Below are 10,000 nucleotides of genomic sequence, written 5' to 3'. Positions count from 1 at the left end.
CTTCTTATGGTCATCTCTCGGATTTGCGGTGGGGGGTAAGGGGTGGGGTGGGGGGGGGGGGGGGTGTTGCTTGTGTGACCGTTGCATGCGGCTGAGGATTATTTGCTACCGCGGTGTCTACTGGTTTCGACGTCCAGGATGTCTATGAACTCGGTTGCCGATCTACGAGTTTATTTCATCGACATGCAACGGGTTTGTTTGTTAGTTTGTATGGTGTTTTGACGTTGCATGGAACCAGTGGTTATTCAGCAACGGGACCAACGGCTTGACGTGACTTCCGAACCACGTCGAAAGTGAACTTTTATCACCAGATATACACATCTCTCACACTTCAGTGGGATGCCCGAGAATCGAACTCGCGGGTGATGACGTCACTCAGGGTCTTGGCTATTTTTTGTGAGTGGGAGATGTTGGTCTGTGATATAATTAGCCTGAGTGGGTTATTGTTTTTTGTGGGTTTTACTGTACCATAGCAATATCCAAAGCCAAGTTTCTCATGATGTTCGGGTAACCTTTCTCTATGCCTCCTTTGGTAGTCGTGCCATTTTCTTCTCTAATTGGTTTGTAAGGCCTTTGTTGAATTGAGTTGAATATATTAGTTAGACCCTAATGCCAAGCACTGGGACCTATGAGGTCATTCAGCGCTGAAATGGAAATTGACCGTAAAAAGGCTTGAAAGGTGTAACAGGAGGAAAACCTCAACGCAGTTGCACTACAGATCAAGTGTCAGGAGAGGGTGGAGAGTAAGATGAAGAAAGAGAATATGAACTGAGGTGCAGTAATAAGAACGAAAGTGGTTGTAGCTAGGGGCTGAAGGCACGCTATTGCAAAGAACCGTAAGTAATGCCTACAGTGCACCGCATGAGGTCCACTGAAGCATTACCCCCCTAAGGGTGTAAGGTCTTTGTTGATTTTAATGAATTTTGTAATGTCGTAGAAATGTTGTCCGTCTTATCATCATATTCTTGTCGGTGCTGGTACCACCACGTATATTTGTTGTTTTATGACAGTGACTTTGCTGTTGATAAGTTCCTAGGGAGCTTGATTTAAAATCTCTGTTCATATTTTGCTTTGGTTGTATCCTTTTATCTTCGCTGCACCTGTCTTCCATGTTGATCTTGCCCTCGTGTTCAATTCGTTGCAAATGATCTATCAGCTTTTCTATGTTTATTCGTTTCTTTGCTTGTCTGTTCTTCCAATATATTGGCATTTCAATCCGTAGTTCAGGAATTCCTTTTGGTCATCGGAGAGATTTACGTCGGTCAAACTGCTGTAGCCGTAACCCTATACTGCCCTCAGTTTAAGAGGTATAAGTAGAGCGGAGGATGCTTCTATATATTATAATAAATAAGTTCTTGCTTGGTAAAGCCCGAGAAACAAGCGGAAAGGACCGCATAGCACTTAAAATAAAAGGAAACTGCACCAGGAATATGTGTATATACTTTTCCAGAATTTTGAAGAGATTGAAAATGGACGTTCAAGAAATATGAACAGGTTAGCATCAAAGACGTAAATGCCACAAAGGAGATAAACTACAAAAATATTGAGAAAGGATAAAACTCTGCCCTAAAAAAATCACAAACAGACGCACACAAACACACACTTCCTAAGTAGTAAACCCAAAAAGTAATCACATCTTATCAAAACGTCACTGAAGTCCTGATTTCTCCTCTGTGAGATAGTTCGAATCCACGAGAGGACGAAATTATTATCAACTAAAAAATTCCCCTTTTGGTTAACATATATGAAAATATATTGATTCCAAGGTAGAGCGAATTGGATATTAAAGGACGTTTGTAGCTTAATGCTTATGTGTGTGTGTGTGTGTGTTTGTATATATATATTGGAATATATTAAGCTCGGCACTGAAAAAAATCAGGAAAATATAATTTGGACTCAAAAGTAATTATAAAACGAGGAATAAAAAAGTATATATATATATATATATATATATATATATCCTCGACAACTTTATATAATCCCCACGGTTCATTTTTTCGACGACGCTCATCCATCAGGTATGTGAAAAAAGAAATATGAAGCCCGGCCAAAAGTTCCTGGCACATTAAATATGAACCAGGTACATGTCCTAGGATTATCAAGGAATCGGTGAACATTCTTGTGATACATCTCTATCTGGTCTGGTCACGGAAACCGAACGTAATTGTTCATTATATATGTTAAGTGTTCGATCTGGGTCAATCACCAACGAGAGATAATGTGCGCGTGTATTTTTTTTCGAATATCTTTTGTTTTTTGGTCCCTTATGAGGCCTTTTCGCTTACTCGGGGAGTAAGCCTACAAGCTACTTTGTTGTTGTTGTTGTTCTTGCTGTTGTTGTTCTTGTTAGGAGGGGGAGTGTTAGGAGAGCCCTATTGGAAAGCATAAAATGTCTGAAAAAGGTGTTTCGTGTCGAGTTAAAGATCCAGCAATTTGAGGATAGGATATTTATGAGTTATTTATTAGAATGAAATTGTAAATAATAATGTGCATGTTGAACAGTACGGAAAATTTATTTCCAATCAATATTGGGTATTTATTTTAACTTTCGTTGGTGAAACAACACTTTGACCTCGAGTAAGCTGGAGGTCTAATCACTCGTGCATTTCATGTATTTGACTTTTATTCTGGGCTTCGACTGCGCCGTTATGTTTGATGTAATGGAATGGAAATATTTGAGGGGAATGTGAGTCAAATTTATTTAATTCTGATTTTTCCAATTGTATTGCTTAAAATGTATGATAAAGCATATTTCCCTTAAATTTACAATAATCTTATACTTTTTATCCCTTGTTTTATAATTACTTAAGAGTCCAAATTATACTTTCCTGATTTCCTTACAGTGCCAAGCTTAAAATATTCAAGAACACTCCCCCTCAAATTTTAATTTTTTCTCTCTTTTTATTCTTAACACTAACTTTATTTCATATTTTGGCAATAACTGCTCTCTCTTGGTTTTACTCATTCTTCCCGTTAAATACAAATGGGTATTTTAATATTAACTTATAACATCAACTCTACAAAAAAGAAAATGATAGCGATGATAACAGAAATAATTAGTTGACAAGTTTTCTTATCTTATATTAAAATAATGAATAACTACGGTCATTAGCCTTGACATCAAATAACACCAAGAGTTTCAGAGATAAATAACAAAAAAAAAGAAAAAAAGAAACTGATAATAAAAAGGGTCTTGAAGAAAGGAAATTGCCTGGTTTAAGGTTAAATCAAGATTAAAGAAATCAGTTAAAGTATAAAAAAAAAAAAATAAAAGATGAAAAAGAAAAGACTTGCGTCATATATTTTTTTCCAGAAGCGAAAACTCAAAATCTTTTTCATGAGAGAGAGAGAGAGAGAGAGAGAGAGAGAGAGAGAGAGAGAGAGAGAGAGAGAGATTCGTCATACATAAAAGAACACTCGAAGGAGACCAACGAAGACAATTTCTCACAAAAAAAATAAAAATAAAATATTAAATGTCATTTTTCCTTTGCGTGTCCGCTGCCGCCTCTCTACTTACTCTTTAGGCCACACCTCACCCCGGGCAGCGGCAACCCCCCCCCCCCCCCCTCTCCAATGTCCTTTAACAGGTGCCACAAAAATGGTCAGGAAAATATATTTTCAAGGCTTGGAGATACTTCCAAACCATAGCAGCACCACCACCGCCATTCCTGGGAATTATTTCATTTTTACATAAATGGGAAAGATGGGGGCAGGACTCCCGCCCCCTCCACCTTCCCCCCCGCCCTCTGGCGTGAGAACTTGCTATGGAAAGGAAATACTTTGAGAGGTCCTTTTAATTCGTATTTTACCTGAAGGCCGGTCGGAGTGGCAATCCGCTGCCCTCATAGATACAGAAATCACAAGGCGCTGAAGAAATAATATGAAAGAAAGGTTAAATAATATAAGGATGATAATATTTAGTCGAATACCATGAAAAAGGCGAACGCTTTCTATGGAAGAGAAAGCTTCGAAGAAAGGATAATGAGAGAGGAGTCGGGGCAGAAACGCCGCTTGAATTAGTTAAGGGTATATGCAAAAAAAAAAAAAACCCTAAGTATGAAAGCTACACGAATTACGAAAGCATTAAAAAAAACTAATAATTGATTTCATTCCCCCACTGACACAAGGGAAACACCTTCATTATGAGGGAAGGTTATATACGTATATACCCTGCAAGGAATTTAAAGAGGTGGTCACTAATAGTGGATCTAATTCCAAGGAGTGATGGAAACGCCTCTTATATGAGAGAAGACTATGGAATAATCACGAAAGGCAACAGAATTTACTGGAAAAAAATCAAAAGAAATAATGGTGATAATGATAATCAGACTTAAGAGAAATGGAAAAATGGAAAAAATAGACACGAAATTGGACAAACGCCCTTGAAATGTGGGAAGGCTATACAAATCCGGAGACAGCTGAACGGACTAGGCAGTTGATGAGACTAGATATTTCAGAGCGGCAGCTCTAAACAAAGCTTTTTTTGGAAAGAATGTTTCTTACAAGACATTTGAATAAAACATATATATATATATATATATATATATTATATATATATATATATATATGAAATTCGTAGTTATTTCTAAACCAGGCAACGGTTCGAAACCCGCCGGGGACGAATGACTCATCAGTTTTAATTATCCCTAAAATAAGTTATTCCAGAGGTATAGTGAATTGGGTTAGGGTTAAATTATATATTTGTAACAAGTTCTTTATGAATATATATATATATATATATATATATATATATATAGTTTATATTATATATATATCTCGACATACAATATGGATCCCGTGGCTCAGTGGTTAACGGCATCGTCACACTATCGGAAGACCCACCAGAAATCGGTCCCACGGATTGGACACGACAGTAACCATTCCCTGAGAAATAACTACTTGATCGTTGGTTGACTGTAGCGGGTCACAGCTTAGCTAGGGGAAGATATGGGTCTAGCAATTGCTCTAAAACAGTGTTTCTCAACGTGGGCCATATGGCCCCCTTGGGGGTGGCCATGAGATTTTTTCAGGGGCCATTAATATACCTTCCCTAGGCGTATTAAGGTGATGGACGGAAGGCGGGTGTGTGTTAAGAACTCCGAGTTGGCATGGAGGGGGCCACAACAACTTGCACGGATTGAAGGGGGCCACCACCAGAAAGGTTGAGAAAACAGTGCTCTAAAAGATGGTGTAGCCTGTATGTGTGTGTGTGTATATATGTATATGTGTAGTATATATATATATATATATATATATATATATATATATATATATAAGTAAGCCTTAGAAGCAATAACTGCTAAAACGGTGATGATCGATCTATTCCAGCTCAGTAAAGTGCACCTGATTATGACAGTTATGCGTATTTCTGTGCGAGCAAGAATAGGCCTATGTCTACCTTCACGGCCGACTGGTTTAGCCAAGGAAAAAAAAGAACAAAGAGAGAGATGATATTAATAAGTATTTATTCTGCAGCCTAGGAGAAAAAAACAACACAGAGAAATATAACAACATTAAGTATTGCTTCCGCAGATTATGAGCAGACCAATTTATTAGCCTAGGGAAAACTAACAACACCGAGAGAGATGATAATAATAAAAATTCCTTCCTTCTTCGGCGATGATTAGACCAAATATGTTAAATCAAGTCACAGCTGTGACTTTCTATTGTGAACTGGATTCACAGCTGCGTCTTTCTCGGCCTAAGAATCCTTCCAGAACCGTGCCAAAGGCGCACAGCTCATTTCCAGTGACATCATTTCGAGAAAGAAAGGAAACTTTGACGAAGTGCTTTATTGACGGAAGCCATATATGCTTGGCAGAAGCACTCCAAGTGCTTCTTGTATTCCTCCTGCGCTTCGTTAAGTGACCCAAGAAATACTTGCTACTCGCACGTGTTTGCAAAGATTAGAAACAGGATTTTTTTGGGTTGAGTAAACCAACTCTTATGTGTTATGTGGTACAAGAGCATGTGGAATCATATTGTGAACACAGTCTATTATATGGTTGAAGTATAGTACTATGCAATATATATATATATATATATATATATATATATATATATATATATATATAATATATATCATATCATATCAAAGTCGGGAATACAGCTTCAAATCCTATTTGTGAATGGACAAGTAAACCAACTCTTCGTATGTTCACAAACTATGCCATGAGTCAGGTTAAATACCCCAAAACACAAATTGCAAAATTTCATAACTTTTAAAAACACAATATTACTCATGACCTTCCATCTTGCTGAAAAATAAAATAACCATTACGAAATAGTGAAATCTAACATTCACAAAGCATAGGCCTATTAAAGGCATCAAACAGAAAATGACTCTGAACTAAAGGTTTGTAATCATCTTTTATTGTCTTTCCATTATCACCGAACCTCTTCGGTACACACGGTACAAATTACAAGCAGGTTTTAGCGAGCAATCTCTAGCCCAACACATGCTTGTGATTGCAGGTTTAAAACCTACTGGGTAAAAGATGATTTACTTCTTTGCTCTCTCTCTCTCTCTCTATCTCTCTCTCTTTCAGGATAACTGGAAACAGCATGTAATAAGGGCATGCATTGCTCTCTCTCTCTCTCTCTCTCAGGATAACCGGAAACAGTGCGTACTTGTCACCTCTCCCTTCCCCCTCACACTCTCTCTCTTTTTCTCTTTCTCTCTGAAGACTACTTAGCCTAGCATGTTTTGAAAGTACAAACATGTGAGCACACAGACGTCAAATACCTAAACAATGAAGCATATTTATCAGCGATGAGGAAAATGAATAGCAATGAAACAAAATATCTAACTGGTGCAAGGCTACTGTTCCGACATTGCAATGAAAGCACAACAAAGGCCTCTTTGATAAATAAAAAAAATAGAAAAACTTATTTTGTGGTACTTTTTTGTTTAAATCTAACATCAGCCAAAACAGGAACACAGGTAGGTAGATGAGACCTGATATCGTTCGCTCTAATTTCGCAACAAGAACACACGCACATACATACACGCACGCACACAGGTGTGGCAGGTACTGTTGGCCAATATCTATTTGCCAGGTGAATTTTTCCCCCAAACAATTTCGTATATTTTGCTGCACTCACCCGAAGTTGGTAGAAGAAGATGTCAACGCTACTTCTGCTTCAATTGCTACTGCTCCTGCTTCTTGAAGTAACGATTTATCAGTAAAATACGAGCGTCTCACGGAAGAAGGTCAATATCCCCACTTCTTTTCGTCTACTCTGTCAAGTCTTCCTCCTCTTAGGCGAGGTATTTATACCCTTTCTTTCCATCTATCTCTTCTATTCTTCTTCTTCTTGTATTCCTCCTACGTTGCGAAGTCGTGAAGTTTAAACCCCGGTGAACGCACAAGTTTAAAATGCCGAAGTTTTTTTATTTAGCTATTTCGTTTTTCTAAACAAATAAATAAAACCAAGTGAACGCACTACTATCTATCTCTCGAAAACTAAAGAGGCACACGCGACCTATACAGTATTAAGAGACACCGCAGCCTCTCTGTGTATCTATCTCTCTCCCTTTCCCTCTCTTTCTCTCACTCGCAACAGCGACAGCAACACACTACTCGGTATATAGCAGCAGCACGAGGCAGCGCGGGTACACCGACAGGAGCCAACACCTCTCCTCTCCGCGCCCGCTCGGGGTGAGTCTACTACTGCTGCTGCTGCAGTCACACGATTGTAGTTAGGAACTTCTTCTTCTTCTTCTTCTTCTTCTTCTTCTTCTTTCTTTCTTTCATTCTTTCTTTCTTTCCTCCTCCACTTCTTCTTCTTCCTCTTCTTCTACCACTTCCCGTTGCCGCGTTGGGAAGGGCCACCAATGCCGTTTTCTGTTATCAAAAAAATTTTTTTTTTATCCTTTTTATGATAGCAAGGGGGGATACTGCGTGTACGTACACATGCACGGAGGCACGTAGTTTGTATGAATGACGTGTGTATGAGCGCGCATGCTTGTGTACATGTGTGCGTGTGTGTGTTTGTTTATGTGTGTCTGTGTGGTTGCGTCTATGCCTCGAGAGAGATATAGTTTAGACCAATCTCCCCATTCTGCGGTAAATTAAGCAGTACGAGCGAGGGAAACCGCGCATCTATCCCCTTTATCGAACGTGCACGAAAGCGTGTACGTGTGGGCGCGTGTATACATACGTGCACACTTGCCCACATGAATGATGGGTGAAACTCACACACCACCGAGGCAGCCAGAGAGACTGAAATACTGTAGCATGTAGACCAACGCTGTCGCTCCACAGCAGAACAACAAACAGCGCAAGCAGAAACACCGCGGGACCGTTCTTTACCTAGACATTTTTACATCCCCGTGGGAGGTAGGGTAGGGGGCGGTGCCACCAACCCCTGCCCCCTGACACAGACGCCCCAAAATCAACCTCATCAACAGGTTTCCTTAAAATAAAACCAGAGATATCTGGTTCTGCTCTCAATGGTCTAGATGCGGCGTCGTATTTTCTGTCTCTCTCGAAGGACTGAATATCTCTCTCTCTCTCTCTCTCTCTCTCTCTCTCTCTCTCTCTGAGGAAATGAAAACCAAATCTGATCTCTCTCTCTTCAACCAAAATGGAAACCAATTTCACCTTTCTTATAGCTTGAGGGGCTAAAATCCTATCCTCTCTCTCTCTCTCTCTCTCTCTCTCTCTCTCTCTCTCTCTCTCTCTCTCACAAACTGTCAGCCGAGGAAAGACAAATTGGCCGAGCATTGTAGATACACAAGTATCGCATCTAAAAATCAACCAGACCAGCGATCGTTAAGAGTTGAAAAAAAGATTGTACTAAATCGTTACTAAAGACGACAGTACCTCTCTCTCTCTCTCTCTCTCTCTCTCTCTCTCTCTCTCTCTCTCTCTCCTCTTAGTCTTTGACCTTAATTATACGGAAAAGCCCACGAAACATTCCAGTTCATTACGGCAGTACTTGTAACCAAAACTTATGTGAAAGGTACATTACCGTTCGGCAATGACCGGGGAGAGAGAGAGAGAGAGAGAGAGCAGAGAGAGAGAAGAGGGAGAGAAGAGAAAGAGACAGTTTTACAGAAATCATGAGTGAGGCTCAGAGCTTTCATAAACAATATATTCTATTAAAGAGAAAGAGAGAGAGAGAGAGGGGGGGGGGGGAGTTTACAGGAATCATACGTGAAGCACAGCACTTTCTAAATAACAGATTCTATTAAAGACAAGACAGAGAGAGAGAGAGAGAGAGAGAGAGAGAGAGCCCTCCACGTACGTGCATGCAAATGTGCGTGCTTGCGCCGGGAATATGCCGCAATGGACGTGCGTGCTATACTGTCTATTTTGGCGCGAGTGACCATGAGTGCTTCGTACATAATGTCGCCAGGGGTGAATAAAGTACAGATCGGAGAGTCGCTTGCTTTATAAAGATATATATCATATAAAACTAGACCAACAGATTGACCCCTGTAATTAAAACAAAGAGTACGACAACCTAATATTATTTCGAGTAGGTCCTTAAACACCCCTCATGCAATAAAAGCGACCGATACAAAGAAAATATCCATCCAACAGTCAATGCTGACTTATGAATGAAATCCCACTGCGCTAAACTTCCACGACATTACCGAATATACTACATATATACATATATATATATATATATATATATATATATATATATATATATATATATATATATAATATTACCAGCGAAGGGCGTCGCCCCCCGGTATTTGATATTTGGTATGCGTTTAGCCATTGTGTAAGGCGAACTGGTAACCCTCAGTCTCTCTCTCTCTCTCTCTCAACCTCTCTCTTTCTTTCTCTCTCAAAGCGATCACTGGCAAAAGCCTTCTCTCTCTCTCTCTCTTTCCATTCCATCAGGTCGTTAAATTAGAGTCGGAGTTACAAAAATCATCAATGTAATGAAAATAGTTCAAGTCTCACAGACAAACCAACTCAGATAACCCCCCGGTATTTAAATGTCTTAATCAGTAATTAGTCACACCAATTATCTCTTC

The 10,000-nt window shown here is 39.5% G+C and overlaps 1 protein-coding gene across 1 annotated transcript in view; it reads right to left on the bottom strand.

The window, feature by feature from the left end:
- LOC135207902 (uncharacterized) overlaps positions 1-8,195 on the bottom strand; it is a 303,495-nt gene extending 295,300 nt beyond the window's left edge. The window contains 1 exon segment of the mRNA XM_064239829.1: positions 7,105-8,195. The gene's annotated coding sequence lies outside the window, so the exon portion shown is untranslated.
- Positions 8,196-10,000: the final 1,805 nt, after the last annotated feature.

Source organism: Macrobrachium nipponense, chromosome 11 (assembly GCF_015104395.2).
Source record: "Macrobrachium nipponense isolate FS-2020 chromosome 11, ASM1510439v2, whole genome shotgun sequence".
Classification (NCBI taxonomy): Eukaryota; Metazoa; Arthropoda; class Malacostraca; order Decapoda; family Palaemonidae; genus Macrobrachium; species Macrobrachium nipponense.
Note: the sequence above shows the minus strand (reverse complement) of the source record. Positions and strands in the feature narration are given on the sequence as shown.